A 6,444-nucleotide genomic window follows, 5' to 3' on the forward strand; every position below is an offset into this window, starting at 1 on the left:
TGTACAGTTGTGGGTGCCACATTATAGGAAAGATGTGAATGCATTGGAGAGAGTGTAGAAGTGATTTACAGGAATGGTTTCAGGAATGAGAAGCTTCAGTCAAGAGGATCGATTGAAGAAGTTGGGACTGTTCTCCCTAGACAGAAGGCAGCTGAGAGGAGATCTTATAGAGGTTTTCAAAATCAGGAGCGGGGCTGGACAAAGTAGACAGTGAGAAGCTGTTCCGATTTGTAAAAGGAACAAGAATAAGAGGGGCATAGATTTGAAGAGATTTGGAAAAGGAGCAGGAAGCAAGATGAGAGAATTTCACTCAGTCACAAAATCCCTACAGTGTGGGAGCAGGCCATTCAGCCCATTGAATCCACACCCACCCTCCAAAGGGCATCCCACCCAGGCCCACACCCGGCCCCCTACCCTATAGGCCTGCATTTCCCACAGTTAATCTACCTACCTGTGCGCTACGGGCAAGGGGAGGTGATGGCCTAGTGGTACTATCACTGGGCTGTTAAACCAGCGGCTCCAGATAATGTTCGGGGGATCCGGGTTCGAATCCTGCCATGGCAGATGGTGGAATTGGAATTCAATAAACGTCTGGAATTAAGAATCTAATGATGACCGTGAATCCATTGTCGATTGTCAGGAAAAACCCATCTGGTTCACTAATGTCCTTTAGGGGAGGAAACTGCAATCCTTCCCTGGTCTGGCCTACATGTAACTCCAGACCCACAGCAATGTGGTTGACTCTTGACTGCCCTCTGGGCAATTGGGGATGGGCAATAAATGCTGCCTGGCCAGCGACACCCCCATCCCGTTAACGAATAAAAAAAAAAATAGCATGGCCAATCCACCTGTGGGAGGAAATTGGAGCACCCGGAGGAAACCCACACAGACAGTCACCCTGGGGGTGGAATCGAACCCGGTCCCTGGTGCTGTGAGGTAGCAGTGCTAACCACTGAGCCACCGTGCCCACCCTCATAGTCCATAGCTACTGTTAATGTCGCTGAACTAACCAAAACCAATCCATTCTCTTACAGATGCTTCAGAACAATTAGAGGACGTGAAACAGCCAGGTTTGTACATTCACCCTCCATCATGTCAGCTAGGCAAAAAGGACTCTTTGGTGACCCCCTAAAACACCAGCGAAGAGGGAAAGGGTGATGGTGAGGCACTGACTCTGTGCTAGTAATCACCCGCCTAATGCTCCATAATCAGTTCAAATCCCCCCAAAGCAGAGGGTGGGGTCCCAATGCAATGAATAATTCTGGAATATAAAGCTACCCTCAGTGATGTGACTGTAAAAGGACCATTGGTTGTTGTGTTTTTTTTTGAAAAGAGACCCATTAGGGAATGTCCTAATGTCCTTTAGGGAAGGAAACTGCTATCCTTACCTGGTCTGGCCTACATGTGACTCCAGGCCCACAGCAATGTGGTTGACTCTTAAGAACCACCCTCTGAAATGATCTGAACAAGACACTGTTCAAGGGCAGTAATGGATAGGGACCAAATGCTGACACCCACATCTCACAATAAAGCAAAGTGTTCAGTGGGACACAGTCACATCACTCAGAGTTATGGTGTAGAGCTGGATGAACACAGCAGGCCAAGCAGCATCAGGGGAGCAGGAAGGCTGACGGGAAGGCTGACGTTTCGGCCCTAGACCCTTCTTCAGAAAGGTCTTTTTCTAAGTGTCATCCAGGTCTACACCTTGTGATCTCAGATTCTCCAGCATCGGCAGTTCGTACTAAGTTATGTAAGGAAAGATATCATCTCACTGGAGGCCGTTCAGGGAAGGATCACGGGGATGATCCCTGGTGCGGAGGGATTGTTTTATCAGCAAAGATTAAACAGGCTGGGACTCTCCTCACTGGAGTTTGGAAGAATGAGAGCTGAGCTCACTGAAACATATCGGATTGTTAAGGGGAAGTGTAGCAGGTCTGGCAGGATCAGTACTGCAGACCCACAACATTAACTCTGATTCCTCCTCACAGACACAGCCAGACCTGCTGAGCTTTTCCAGCAACTTCTGTTTCTGTTTCTGATTTACAGCATCCGCAGTTCTTTCAGTTTTTATTTAGGATTCTTAAGGGGCTCGACAGGGTCAATGCTGAGAGGATGTTTCCCCTCATGGGAGAGGCTAGGACCAGAGGGCACAGTCTCAGAGTAAAGGGGCACCAATTGAAGATTGAGATGAGGAGGAATTTCTTCTCTCAGGGGATTGTGAGTCTTTGGAACTCCTTACCACAGACGGCTGTGGGGGCAGAGCCCTCGTGTATCTTTAGGGCTGAGCTAGTCTCTTGATCAGTCGGGGAATTAAGGATTATGGGGAAAGGGCAGGAAAGTGGATGTGAGGAATGTGGGATCAGCCATGATCTTATTGGATGGCGGAGCAGGCTCGAGGGGCTGAATGGCCTCCTCCTGCTCCTATTTCTGATTGTCTTACATCCCAAGGTGGAATTCCAATGGGTTCCTCGATGTAGAAACATTTAAGGGGAAGCTGGACAAGCTGATGAAGTGGGAGGGAATGGGTTTCTCAGATGAGGGAAGGCAGCTTGAGGTGCGGGGGTGAGGCGGGAACGTTGCACTGATGGCCTGAATGGCTTGTGGCCGTGCTGCTGGAACCCCTGGAAGTTAGAGGGAAGCATGTGGGTCTGAGACTAATGTTTTAAACTTAAACAGAGGCAGAGCTAGCTGAGGTGATCAGGGTAACCAGGCTATGAGGTGGGTTGGTAGAGATACAGTGGCAGACTTTTAAGCAGCTATTTAATAACTCTCAGTAAAGATGTGACCATGTGAGAAAGACAGTATCTTTGTGAAGGAGCCAAGGATGGTAATAAAGTGAGAGACACACAGTACAAGTCGGAAAGACGAGTGATAGGTCCGAGGATTGGGCAGAGATTCCACCCACGCTTCCTAAATCTTTCCGACTGGGACCTCATTCCGAGGACAGGATAATGTCATGATTTCATGGTGGGAACTATAAGTGTGAGGCTGGGAGTGGGGAGTCCTAAGTTGGGGGGGTGGGTTGGCTGGTGTGTTGCTGCCCTGTGATAGAGGGGTAACTGGCTGATGCCTCTCAGCTCAGGACCTATACTTGGGGCCCTGAGTCCAATTTGAGAGTTCCTGCTTTCAGAGATAGTAGGAACTGCAGATGCTGGAGAATCTCAGATAACAAGGTGTAGAGCTGGATGAACACAGCAGGCCAAGCAGCATCAGAGGAGCAGGAAGGCTGACGTTTCGGGCCTAGAGGGTCTATGTGTTCATCCAGCTCTACACCTTGTTATCTGAGAGTTCCTGCTTTCAGGACCAACGGAGGGTAACTATCAACATAATGGAGAGGCAGGCAGCCGAGTGTGTGAATCACAGAATCCCCACAGTGTGGAAGCAGGCCATTCAGCTCATTGAATCAACGTCAACCCTCCAAAGAGCATCCCAACCACACTTCCGAGTCTGTGGGTGCTCAGTCATTGAGTGATCAGGGGATTGTGGGACACTAAGGGAATGAAGCAACACAGGGATTGAGCAGGAAAATGGCGTCAACATACACAATCATTCTGAACTTGTAGTGAACAGCAGTGCAGACCCGAGGGACTGAGTGGCCAACCTCCACTCCTAGCCATTACATTCTTATGTCACTTCAGAAATGAATAATCTAACTGAGGTACGCGACCACTCATAGCCCAGACCACAGGCCCAGTCCCAAATCCCAGGCCTGGCCCAGTCTCACAGCCCAGACCAGGCCCAAAGTCACAGCCAGAGTCACAGTCCAGACCAGGCCCAGTCTCACAGCCCAGACCAGGCCCAGTCTCACAGCCCAGGCCTGGCCCAGTCTTACAGCCCAGGCCTGGCACAGAGTCACAGCCCAGGCCTGGCCCAGTCTCACAGCCCAGGCCTGGCCCAGAGTCACAGCCCAGACCTGGCCCAGTCTTACAGCCCAGGCCTGGCACAGAGTCACAGCCCAGGCCTGGCCCAGTATCACAGCCCAGGCCTGGCACAGAGTCACAGCCCAGGCCTGGCCCGGTCTCACAGCCCAGGCCTGGCCCAGAGTCACAGCTCACTCCGACAGCTGGAGGATGGATGTTTGTGATAAGCAATAACTGGGAAGTGTCGCCCCCTTCAGGAGCAGGGCATGGCCTCTAGAAGCAGGCAAGTGCCAGGCTCTCTCTGTGCAAAGTTGATGGAAGCAGGTGGTAGGGACAGAGGGGGAGGCGGAGGGGAGACAGAGTCAAGTTGGTTATGTGTTTGAGCCTCAGCAATTTCAACATCCACATCTGTCTCTTTACAGAATTCTACCTGAACAAGGGCACAGCTAACAACTTCATCAAACGGCTAAAGAGATCGGTAGAAATCTCAGATATACTAGAAAGGTAGGGGACACGACACCATACTTAACATCAACACACAGAGAGTAACAGAGAGGCAGTGACAGAGGTATGGAGACAGGGGGATAGACAGACAGACAGACAGATAGGAGACAAACAGGCAGAGACAGAGACAGACAGAGAGACAGACAGACAGAGATAGACAGATAGATAGACAGATAGATAGACAGACAGAGACAAACAGGTGGAGACAGAGGGAGACAGACAGAGATAGACAGAGAGACAGACAGAGAGACAGACGGACAGATAGATAGACAATGAAAGAGAGAAATATAGAACTCAAAATGGCACATTTTTCATTTATTCAAAGACTGTGGGTATCACTGGGCTGGGCCCAGCATTTATTGCCCGTCTGTAGTTGCCCCTTGAGAAGGTGGGGTGAGCTGCCTTCTTGACCCGCTGCAGTCCATTTGCTGTAGGGTAGACCCACAATGCTATTAGGGTGGGAATTCCAGGAGCTATCCCATCCAGGCCAGCAGGGAGTATTTTATCACACTCCTGACTTGCACATTGTAGATTGATACAAGCTCCATCAACACTCGAAAAGCTCAACTCCATCCAGGACAAAGCAGCCGCTTGATCGGCACCACATCCACAAACATCCACTCCCTCCATCACCGACGCTCAGTAGCAGCAGTGTGTACGATCTACAAGATGCACTGCAGAAATTCACCAAAGATCCTCAGACAGCACCTTTCAAACCCACGACAACTTCCATCTAGAAGGACAAGGGGCAGCAGATACATGGGAACACCACCCCCTGCAAGTTCCCCTCCAAGCCACTCACCATCCTGACTTGGAAATATATTGCTGTTCCTTCAGTGTCACCAGGTCAAAATCCTGGAATTCCCTCCTTCAGGGCATTGTGGGTCAACCCACAGCAAATGTACTGCAGTGGTTCAAGAAGGCAGCTCACCCCCACCTTCTCAAGGGGCAACTAGGGACGGGCAATAAATGCTGGGCCCAGCCAATAGCTCCCACATCCTGAGAACAAAGTAGATAAGTGTGCGGAAGGTGAGTGAACTCTGTAAGCACCAGCTGGGAGCTTGTACCCTGGAACAAGGATGAGCTGCTGGAAGTGAGTCTCCCAGGATGAGTAATGTATAACCGAATGGATGTGACACTGACAAATATATTTCTGTCTTTCCTGATCACAGCATTACTGAACGGGTGGAAGGGGCGTGGGAGAAAGTGAAGGAGGTTTTTGAGGAAATAACAGATATAGAAATTCTCGATCAGTGAGGAGATGGATGATACCAACCAGACCTTGCAATCCCACCTGCTGCTCTGTCAGCTTCAACGCAAGATTTCAATCGTATTTCACTGGGTCAGATATTGGCTGAACTCAGAACCTGTATATAACACACAGTGTGCTGTATAGTCACTATAGCCAATGAACTCAGACTCTGTATCACACACAGTATACTATATACCTACTGTCCACGCTGAATTCAGAATCTGTATTGCCACAGGTTTATATAACGTTGATTTTAATAAAAATTCTGTTTTCTGTGCGAGTTGTTTTTATTCCTGTGTGTCTCAGCCTCTCACTGACAGCGAGCAAATGAGATGGGACAGAGCAGAAAGTACGCAGTATTAATAAGTCCGCAAACGCAGAGTTTTCCTGCTATGTGTCAGCGAGGGACATGATTAAATAGTCAAACAGCTAGTGCAGTTTTCTGCTGTGCACTGTGTAATTTCTGTTTAGTGACCAGACAGACTGAGATGGTGAGATGAATACTTGGAGTTGCTAGAAAGATGTGATCATCCTTGGCTCTTGAAAGTCGTTACAGAAAGCACAGAAACCTGGAAACTAGGGGCAGGAGGAGGCCATTCAGCCCTGTTCCAGCTTTCTCCCTATACCCTTTCATCCCTTTTGCTATGTCCAAGTCCAGTTGAAAACTTTCAATGTTTTGACCTAAGCCACTTAACAGTGTCAGAGAATTCCACAGGCTCCCCACTGTCTGGGTGAAGATATTTTACCCCATCTCAGTCCTGAATGGTGCTCCCCGTATCCTTAAACTGTGACACCTTATTCTCGGCTCCCTGGTCATCGGGAGCATCC

The 6,444-nt window shown here is 49.4% G+C and overlaps 1 long non-coding RNA gene across 1 annotated transcript; it reads left to right on the forward strand.

Annotated features, from left to right (window-relative positions):
* Positions 1–1,030: 1,030 nt before the first annotated feature.
* Positions 1,031–5,893, forward strand: LOC125488264. The gene is made up of 3 exons (XR_007266267.1): positions 1,031–1,070; positions 4,283–4,364; positions 5,537–5,893. It is a non-coding gene; the product is annotated as an uncharacterized LOC125488264 (long non-coding RNA).
* Positions 5,894–6,444: the final 551 nt, after the last annotated feature.

This window comes from Rhincodon typus, unplaced genomic scaffold (genome assembly GCF_021869965.1).
Source record: "Rhincodon typus isolate 14 unplaced genomic scaffold, sRhiTyp1.1 hic_rhity00000096, whole genome shotgun sequence".
In the NCBI taxonomy this organism is placed as follows: domain Eukaryota; kingdom Metazoa; phylum Chordata; class Chondrichthyes; order Orectolobiformes; family Rhincodontidae; genus Rhincodon; species Rhincodon typus.